General features: G+C 45.2%; 1 protein-coding gene across 2 annotated transcripts in view; it reads right to left on the reverse strand.

Moving 5' to 3' along the window:
- cers3a (ceramide synthase 3a) overlaps positions 1 to 9625 on the reverse strand; it is a 108860-nt gene extending 99235 nt beyond the window's left edge. For both annotated transcript variants that reach the window (XM_080214484.1, XM_080214485.1), the window contains exon 1: positions 8834 to 9625. The gene's annotated coding sequence lies outside the window, so the exon portion shown is untranslated. The remainder of the gene's footprint in view (positions 1 to 8833) is intronic.
- Between the last annotated feature and the right edge of the window lie 835 nt (positions 9626 to 10460).

Raw genomic sequence — 10460 nt, forward strand, 5'->3', positions numbered from 1 at the left:
TGAGAGGGTGCAGAGGAGATTTACAAGGATGTTGCCTGGATTGGGAGGCATGCCTTATGAAGGGAGCTAGGTCTCTTCTCCCTGGAGAGACAAAGGTTGAGAGGCGACCTGATAGAGGTTTATAAAATGTTGAGAGGAATAGATAGGGTGGATTCTCGGAGGCTATTTCCCAGGGCTGAAATGGTCACTACGAGAGGACACATGCTTAAGGTGCTGGGAAGCAAGTACAGAGGAGATGTTAGGGGTAAGTTTTTCACTCAGAGGGTGGTGAGTGAGTGGAATCGGCTGCCGTCGGTGGTGGTAGAGGCGAACTCGCTGGGGTGTTTTAAAAGACTTCTGGATGAGTACATGGGATTTAATGGGATTGGGAGTTACAGATAGTTCTATGGCTTGGTAGGTATAGATGTGATCGGCACAACTTGTGGGCCGAAGGGTCTGTTTGTGCTGTAGTGTTCTATGTTCTATGTTCTTTAGGGAAATAAATCTGCCATATTTACCTTGTGTGGCCTACCTGTAACTCCTGAGTGACACAATGTGGTTGACTCCTAACTGCCCCTCTGAAATGGCTGAGCAAGCCACTCAGCTCAAGGACAATTAGGGGTGGCCTTGCCTTACTAGCAAAGTCAACATTCCATAGAACAAAAAAAATTATCCTCTTTAATATGTTCTGCCATCTTCCATGGTCAATGTACACGAATCCGCATGTCTCTCTGTCTCTTCACATCATTTATAACTGTCTCTCCCTATCTCTTCTGCCAAAAAGGATCAACTCACACTTCACTGTATTAAATTTCATTTGCCACTTGTCTGCCCATTCTACTACCCTAGATATCACCTGTTGTAGACAACTGGTATCATCCTCACTGTTTTCCACATCTCCAAATTTGAAATGTTACTCTATATTCAAGTGCCTGATATTTTTTTCCTTGATGTGTTTTAGAAACATTACTCATCACTGATGGAAATTTGACCAGCCTCCAGTAACTAGGACAACAATTTCTTGAAGAAAAGTGTGATATTTGCCATTCTGCAATGCTCTGGTACTGGCCCCCCGCATCTAGGGAATTTTGAAAGACTGGCCCTTCCACCATCTCCAACCCCATGCAAGTCATCTGGACAGGAAACTTATTGAAGCACAGCCAGCCCATCCAGTAAGTTCTATCAATCTTCACTCCATCCATTACCTCCATTTCTACAGAGATTGTTTCAGCATCCTCTTAATGAGCACTCAGTAAGTATTCTAGCCAGGCTAGAATATATCACTCTACTTGCTCTAATAGGACCCACCCTGCCTCTTACTACCCACTTATTATTTACATGCTGGGAAAAAAGTTTTAGGGTTCCCTTTTATGTAAATCACTGTTCTATAATAATCTCTGCCAGTCTTAGTTTCCCTTTCAATTTGTTGTATTCAGCCTGGTTCTTGCTTGAAAAGTTTGCATGTTGGGTGCAGGCCTTAAGTAAGTTTTTTGCCTCGGTCTTCATGGAGGAGGACACGAATAGTTTGCCAGATATTAAAGATAGAAGGATGGTAGGAGTTGAGACCCTGAATGCGATTACTGTCACTAGAGAGGTAGTGCTCGATAGACTAACGGGACTTATGGTGGACAAGTCCCCAGGACCGGATGGAATGCATCCCAGGGTTCTGAAGGAAATGGCAGAGGTGATAGTGGACGCCTTAGTGATTATTTACCAAACTTCGCTGGATTCCAGGGAAGTGCCGGAAGATTGGAAAATGGCTAATGTTACGCCGCTGTTCAAAAAAGGTAGCAGACAAAAGGCAGGGAATTATAGGCCGGTTAGTTTTACGTCTGTAGTTGGAAAAATGCTTGAATCCGTCATCAAAGAAGAAATAGCAAGGCATCTGGAAAAGAATGGTTTGATAGAGCAGACGCAGTACGGATTCGTTAAGGGGAAGTCGTGTTTGACGAATTTATTGGATTTCTATGAGGATGCGACTAGTGCGGTAGACAGAGGGGAACCGGTGGATGTGGTGTTTCTCAATTTTCAAAAGGCGCTTGATAAGGTGCCTCACAAAAGGTTGCTTCAGAAGGTTAGGGTGCACGGAGTTGGGGGTAAGGTGTTAGTGTGGATAGAGGATTGGTTGTCTAATAGGAGGCAGAGAGTTGGTATCAATGGATGCTATTCTGATTGGCAGTTGATGACTAGTGGAGTGCCACAGAGATCGGTGCTGGGGACTCAACTATTTACCATTTACATAGATGATCTGGAGGAGGGGGCTGAGTGTAGGGTGACGAAATTTGCTGATGACACGAAGATGAGTGGAAAAGCAAATTGCGCGGAGGGTGTGGAAAGTCTGCAGAGGGATCTGGATAGGCTGAGCGAGTGGGCGAGGACCTGGCAGATGGAGTATAATGTTAGCAAGTGTGAGGTTATCCACTTTGGCAGAAATAATAGTAGGAGGGATTACTATTTAAAGGGCAAAAAGCTGCAGCATGCTACGGTGCAGAGGGACCTGGGGGTCCTTGTGCATGAGTCACAAAAACCCAGTCTGCAGGTGCAGCAGGTGATCAAGAAGGCGAATGGGATGTTGGCCTTTATAGCGAGGGGGATAGAATATAAAAGCAGGGAGGTCTTGCTGCAACTGTACAGGGTACTGGTGAGGCTGCAACTGGAGTACTGTGTGCAAGTTTTGGTCGCCGCACTTGCGCAAGGATATTTTGGCCTTGGAGGGAGTGCAGAGGAGGTTTACAAGGCTGATACCGGAGATGAGGGGGCTGGACTATGAAGAGAGACTAAATAGACTGGGTCTGTACTCGCTGGAGTTTAGAAGGATGAGGGGGGATCTTATAGACATATAAGATAATGAAAGGGATGGATAAGGGTAGAGGTAGAGAGATTCTTCCCACTTAGAAAGGATAGCAGGACTAGAGGGCACAGCCTCAAAATAAGGAGGGGGGGCAGTTTAGATCGGAGTTGAGGAGGTACTTCTTCACTCAAAGGGTGGAATCTCTGGAATTCTCTGCCTGTTGAAGTGGTGGAGGCTACCTCGCTAAATATATTTAAGTCACGGGTAGATAGATTTCTGATAGACAGGGGAATTAAGGCTTATGGGGAGAGAGCGGGAAAGTGGAACTGATCCACTTCAGATCAGCCATGATCTTATTGAATGGCAGGGCAGGCTCAAAGGGCTAGATGGCTTACTCCTGCTCCTATTTCTTATGTTCTTATGTAGTGTACACCCTCTATCTTTGTCATCATCCAACGAGCCCTGATTTTGGTTCCTGTAACTTTCCCACTTGTTGGAACGTACCTAGCCTTTGCCTAATGTACGTATCCTTAAAACTTACCCATTGTGCCCGAATAGTTTTTCCTATCAGTCTTTATTTTTCCAATTTACACTGGCTGGATCCTCTCTCATCTTCTTGAAGTTAATCCTTTTCCAACTTAGAAATTCCATTTTATATTTTTTCTTTGTTGTTTATATTCAATCTAAAGCTTTTGGTACACTGATCACTCTTACCCAAGTCTTCTCCCTCAACAATTGGCCTCACCTCGATCCCAGGAACATAGGATTTTGGAGCAGACATGTAGATCATGGCTGATATGGTTGTGGCGTCAACTACATTTTCCTGTCTGTCATCCCAACTCCCACTGCCACCAGCCCACCCCCCCCACCCCGCCCCCCAGTTTTAGTCCACACCACAAATAGGAACATCCTCTCAGTATCTAGTTCATTGTCTCCTCAGGATCTCAGATGTTTCAATAAGACCCATCTCACAGTCTTCTAAACTCTAATGGATACAGGTCCAACCTATTCAACCTTTCTTCATAAGATAACCCCTTCACCCCAGGACTCATTCAAGTGAAAGGTTATCAGGAATAGCGGAATATGGAGTTGTGGCTACAGCCGTCCTCTTGCCGAATGGCAGCACAGGCTCCAGTGGCCGAGTGGTCTACTCCTGCTCCTAATTCATATGTTCATACGCATGTTGTTCTCTGAACTGCTTCTAATGCAATTATATCTTTTATCAAATAAGGGGATCAAAACTGTACACAGTATTCCAGATTGAGCAGTGCTTTCTTTCTAATTGGATTGAGAATATACTGAGCAAGGAAGTTCTCCTGAACAGAAAATTCACCCACTTCTTACCTTTCACACTAATCTTCACCCAATCGATATTTGGGTTTTTTAAGTCTCCACTCTAAAGTTCTTGTACAACTCAGTGACTTTCCTGCAGATTTTCATCTCTCTCTCATTAATTGAAGGCTATAGAATACCAAAATTGTGTGATCATAGTATTTTTTGCTTCATAATTCTAAGCAGATGGACTCTGTCCTTGCCCCTTCAAGGACACCCTCTCTTTCCAACATTACAATGTTTTCCCTATTCAGTACTGCCACGCCACCTCCCTTTTATCCTTCTCTAATTTTTATGAACACTTTGTACCATGAACGGTAACTACACTGTCCTCACATTTTAAGCCACATTTCTGTTATGCTGCTACATTGTATTCCCACACTGCTACTTGTGCTCATAGCTCACAAGCCTCATTCACCACACTTACGTACATGCAACTTTTTTTTGTGTTCCTTGTAACTTTTCTTAGTCTACTCCTATCAAATACTGAACTATTTCCTTCTTTAGAACTGCCCAGCACATGCATTCCCTTACGTACTTTATTCCTCTTTTTTACTTCTATATGCTTAAGTCTATCCCTTGCTGATAAACCATCACTGATCAACAACTAGTAAATTTCTACACAAGGACATTGGTTTCTGTTCTATTGAAGTTCAATCTTCCAATTGTATAGGTATCTCCTGCCTCAGAACTGTTCCCAATTCTCCAAGAATCCAAAGCCCTCCTTTCTGCACACCCATCCCCCCTATCTTCCTATGTCCACTCTGGGAAGCACGTAGCACGTAATCCAAAGTTTACTACTTGTGACATCCAACTTTACAGAATCATAGAATCCTACAGTGCAGAAAGAGGCCCTTCGGCCCATCAAGTCTGCTCTGAACACAATTCCACCCAGGCCCTACCCCCATATCCCTACATATTATACCCACTAATCCCTCTAACCTACATATCCCTGGACATTAAGGGGCAATTTCTTAGCATGGCCAATCAACCTAACCCGCACATCTTTGGACTGTGGGAGGAAACTGGAGTACCCAGAAGAAACCCATGCAGACACGAGGAGAATGTGTAGACTCCACACAGACAGTGACGCGAGCCGGGAATCGAACCCAGGACCCTGGAGCTGTGAAGCAGCAGTGCTAACCACTGTGCTACCATGACGCCCCACTAAGGAACTTCTTCCTTAGTTCCTGAAAACCTGACTATGTTCGCTCTCTGTTGTTGGCATCACCGTGTACCACAACTTTTGGCTCACCCCCTTCTCCCCACAGAATATTCTGCACTGTCTCCATGATGTCCTTTCCCCTGGCACATCAGGGAGACAGGACTCAAGGTTATGGTTATGGTTATGGAATACCTGTCTATCCCAATTGTGGAATTTCAACATGGAATAAGTGCAGTTTGCTATTACGCCTGGAGTAGTCCCTTTACCATTGATGTCATAGTCTGCACCGCACTCCCTCAAGGTCATTGCTGGCACAAGCCTCAGGAAGAAGTCTGACAACACCAGGTTTAAATCCAACTGATTTATTTGATAGTAAACTCACAAGCTTTCGAGGTTTCCCTCTTCGTCAGGTGAATGGAGAGTTCTGGCCTCAGACAGTGCATACAACAGCACAGACAATATGCACAGACGACACAGTATGCACTGTCTGAGGCCAGTACTCTCCATTCACCTGACGAAACCTCAAAAGCTTGTGAGTTTAGTATCAAATAAATCGGTTGGACTTAAACCTGGTGTTGCCAGACTTCTTACTGTGTTTACCCCAGTCCAATGCCGGCATCTCCACAACAAGCCTCAGGACTCAGGGTTTGCAGTATTCCCCTGATTATAGTAGATTAAGATATGACCTAATTAAGGTATTTAAAACTGATAAAGAACCTGATAAGGTGTGAGACAGAAACTACTTCTTCCTGTACAAGGGTCCAGAAAAATGGGCACCGCCTTATAATTAGAAGTATACATTCTGGGGCAATGTCAGGAAGCACTATTTCATACAGAATGGTAGAAATCTGGAATTCTTTCACCCCCCCACCGGCAATCAGTTAAAAATCTCCAAACTGAAACTGATAGATTTTCATTAAGCAAGGGTGTTTAGGGTTACAGAACCAAGATGGGTAGATGGAGTTAAGTTACAGCACTAGCTGTACTCTATTTAAATGAAGGGCCAGGCTAGATGGGCTGAATTGCCTCCTGCTCTTTTGAAGCGTGTGTGTGTGTGTGTGTGTGTGTGTGTGTGGATGGCAGAGGGGTGAGGGTAGGAAGCCAGGGGAAAAGTGATGCCCCAGCGGCCGACTGGAAATTTAATCCTTTGAGATGATGTTATAGCAAAGGTGAACTGACTCATCATTAAACTGAGGGATAAGAACAGCCAGGCGTTTGATGGCCAGCACAACCATGATGGGTCGAAGGGCATCTTCTTTATCATAGAAACTCGACAGTGCAGAAGCAGGCCATTGGCCTGTCGAATCTGCACCGACTCAAACAGTAGTTTACACAGGTTCCCATCCCCGCACATTTCCCATGTTAACCCCCTAAGCTGCATCTTTGGACACTGAGGAGAAATTTAGCACGGTCTGTCCAAACCTACAAATCTCCCTGTGCTGTAAAACTCTCGGAAAGGGTTCAGATTAGTAAAGGGTGACTCTGGGATTGAAAGCAGACTGTCCGGGGACAATGTGAGTGGATAATCCACCTCCCAGACTATAAAAGCAGGCGGCTGGGAGTGTATAAAAAACAGCCATTGCGACCCAATATCACTGAGTGATATTATCACCAAGTGTGTAGCCTGACCTCAGACTGATTAATACTGAGAATATACAGCTTACAGAAACGGCTGCTGTATTCCAGAGCAAGAAGTCTCACAACACAAGGTTAAAGTCCAACAGGTTTATTTGTAGCAAATGTCACTAGCTTTCGGAACTGACTGTTCCTTCATCAGGTGAGTGGGAGTTCTGTTCACAAACAGGGCATATAAAGACACAAACTCAATTTACATGAATAATGATTGGAATGTGAGTCTTTACAGCTAATCAAGTCTTAAAGGTACAGACAATGTGAGTGGAGAGAACATTAAGCACAGGTTAAAGAGATGTATATTGTTTCCAGACAGGAAAGTTAGTGAGATTTTGCAAGCCCAGGCAAGTCGTGGGGGTTACAGATAGTGTGACATGAACCCAAGATCCCGGTTGAGGCCGTCCTCATGTGTGCGGAACTTGGCTATCAGTCTCTGCTCAGCGACTCTGCGCTGTCGTGTGTCATGAAGGCCGCCTTAGAAGATTGTGATCTTTGGGTAAGCGTTCTCTAACGAATAGGCCACCCAGCCCCCTCGAGCTTGCCCCGCCATTCAATAAGATCATGGCTGATCTGTTAGTGGTTCAGTTCCACTCACCTGCCTGCTCCCCATAATCCTTAATTTCCTTATCGATCAGAAATCTATCTACCCGTGACTTAAATATATTCAGCGAGGAAGCCTTCACCACTTCAATGGACAGAGAATTCCAGAGATTCACTACCCTCTGAGAGAAGAAGTTCCTCCTCAATTCTGTTCTAAAGTGACCCCCCCCCCCTTATTTTGAGGCTGTGTCTTCCCACCCACCTGATGAAGGAGCAGCCAGTTCGCAGAGCTGGTGGTGTTTGCTACAAATAAACCTGTTGGACTTTAACCTGGTGTTGTGAGACTTTTCACTGTGTTTAGCCCTGTCCAATGCCGGCATCTCCACATCATGTATTCCACATCACGTATTCCACAGGGATGTGGTGCCGGCTTTTATCAGCCTGTTTTAGGAAAGATTCCCAATTTCGTTCACGAATTTTCAAAGGTCCCATGGTCAGCACTGAAACGGAGATTAAATGCTGTGTAACCACATTCCCAATCCAGCACTTTACCTGCTGCTGTAACATTGGGCAATGTGACCATAATGAGTACAAATCTGAAAAGACAGACGCCACAGATTGTGGGCACAATCTCTCTGTATCAGGGACGTTCCGGCACACACACACACACACACAGATTTCCCACTCAAAAAACCTGTTTCTCTGGTTAACCGGGGACTTGAACCCGCCTCCTCATCATGAAGTTTCTCCAACCTACTGTTCAAATTACAAACTAAACCCCCCACCCTCCCACTCGCCCGGCAGGGGAGTAATCTCAGCAATGAACACATTAGGACGGAGGTTCTCTCGCTAAACAATGTCCCAGGACCCCGGCTGGAGAATGCTCCTGGAGCTTCTTCCCAGAGGGTCCCGTCCCTACGTTTCCCAGCATTTGGACTGGTTGGGTGCGCTATTCAAACTGAAGTTGCATTCCTTGCTCACTCACACACCGTCCCCACCTGTTGAGCACTGGGTTACTTCCTGGAACTGCTGCTCTGTTACACATTTCTCCCGCATTCATTCTTGCGGAATCAGTGTTGCTTCATACAGTAATTTAAACAGCCCCACACACGCCCTGAAACTTAAGACACCTTTGAGAATCTTTCAACCCGGAGTAAAAAAAAACTTAAAACACACTGATCCAGGCAGGAGTGAATGTTTAAACTCTGCAGTGTAACCGAAATTATTCTCTGTCTAAACAAATCAAACCCTGAATTCCAGCCACTCGACACATTGCTGGGGGGTTCGCCTGTAATTCCGTTTCTGGGGCCAATTGGTACGTCCAAGAGACTGACTTTAACCTGATCTGGATGTGATTTCAGATTGGGAGCACAGAAACAACACTTGTAGCTCACCTTGCAAACGTGGCTTCCAAAATTCCTTAACCCAGGGCTGGCAGGAGCAATGAGCTGTTTAAACACTGGTTATCCGTCCCGGCTCCTCACATGGGTACAGCCCAGTAAGGAGGGAGCTTGGTTGCTCAGTTCACGCCCTCCCTCCGTTAATGCTGTTGATTCTCACCAACCTGACGCATAGCCTGAACAATAGCTTTAAGGGCGGAGTGCCCTATAAAGGCCCAATTCGGCACTGGATGTGAAATATTGGAAGGAAAGTGAGCTTGAAGAATCATGGGACTTTTAACCTGTAACAGTAGATTGTGTACAAGTACAGGCTGGTGCTGGTCCAAGGGCAGGGGCACGCTGCCAATCAGATACACTCGCTGAAAGGACTGAGGAAGTTCTCAGATGCCCCACAAACTGCGAAGGGAATGTAGGATTAGCGTTCTTGTGGCTGAGAGACTCAGAATTTCTGAGACTGGGAACACAGGATTCCTGGGGGCTAACACTGGGGTACTGCTTACCCCAGTCCAACGCCGGCATCTCCACATCACGGCTAAGACTGGGAACAGGAGATTCTTGGGGCTGATTGGGAACACAGAATTCATGGGACTGGGAACACAGGACTGATGGAATTCAGACTGGGAACATGGGAACTAGGATTTCGACAGATGATTCGTGGAATTGAGACTGCAGGCACGGGATTCCTGGGAACTAGACACAGGATTTATGGAATTGAGACCGGGAACACAGGATTCATTGGACTGGGAACAGAGCCACGTGTGTGATTTCATTTTGAAGAAGTGTTTTTTTTAAATGTTAATCCTATTTCTCTCCTCACAGAGGTCGCCAGACCCGCTGAATTTCCAGCACTTGGATTTGATTTTAGATTTCCAGCACCTGTAGTATTTTGCTGTTATCCTTATCTTTCACTTTGTTGTCCTTTTCTGTTCTTACCTAACTGTGTTGTGGCTGATATTTCCCAATTGTTCGCCTGATTTCACAACAGTTATTGATCCAAACTCTAAATGAAGCAATGCTTATTCCCCATTTGGAACCAGTCCTGGGTGCCTCCTAAAAAAAAAACTCATTTATTACCTTCATTCCAGTCTGCCCTGGGATAGTTAAAATCACCCAGTCTTAATGTCCTATTTTTCTTGCAATTCTCTCTGAAATTTCTGTCGATCTCCACATTCACAGTTGCACTCATTGATGATTTGTAATAAAGATCAGCAGTTGCACCATTCATATTTCTTATTTCTACCCATTTACATTCTGTTTAAATACAGTTCCTTCCCTCCATCTCAGACCATTATGTTTTGGAACTGTGATAGAATATTTCACTGGCCTTCCACTCTTCTGAAACTGTTGCTGTTGACACCACCGTAGTGGGGTTGGTTCTCAAACAATGATGAGGCGGAGTACAGGAAAGAGAGAATCTGGTGAACTAATGCAATGACAATAATCTCTTCCTCAGTGTAGCACAGTGGCTAGCACTGCTACTTCACAGCACCAAGGACCTGGGTTTGATTCCCAGCTTGGGTCACTGTGTGGAGTTTGCACGTTTTCTCCTCGTGGGTTTCCTCCGGGTGCTCCAGTTTCCTTCCACATTCTGAAAGCTGCACTAACCCGAAAGGCACCAGAC

The sequence above is a fragment of the Carcharhinus amblyrhynchos genome, chromosome 28, assembly GCF_965287045.1.
Source record: "Carcharhinus amblyrhynchos chromosome 28, sCarAmb.v2.hapA, whole genome shotgun sequence".
NCBI lineage: Eukaryota > Metazoa > Chordata > Chondrichthyes > Carcharhiniformes > Carcharhinidae > Carcharhinus > Carcharhinus amblyrhynchos.